The sequence below is a fragment of the Lycium ferocissimum genome, chromosome 1 (genome assembly GCF_029784015.1).
Source record: "Lycium ferocissimum isolate CSIRO_LF1 chromosome 1, AGI_CSIRO_Lferr_CH_V1, whole genome shotgun sequence".
NCBI lineage: Eukaryota > Viridiplantae > Streptophyta > Magnoliopsida > Solanales > Solanaceae > Lycium > Lycium ferocissimum.
The window spans coordinates 28,908,640-28,908,855 of record NC_081342.1 but is presented as its reverse complement, the minus strand read 5'-3'; positions in this window follow the sequence as shown (position 1 = coordinate 28,908,855).

Sequence of the window (216 nt, the reverse complement as noted above, 5' to 3'; positions counted from 1 at the left end):
GAACGAAAAATTCACGGGTAAAATACCAAATTGAATCCTAGGTAATCATAACCCAATCATTAATTGTTGATTTAACTCAAGACTTATCTCCAAATCTGATTTCTAGTAAAAACGCCCAAATTGGGTATGAACCCTAATTCCCCAAATCCGAAATTCAACGTTAAAAGTGGAAGATCTGGGGTTACTAAGCTTAGATTCGTCACATTTTAGTATTAA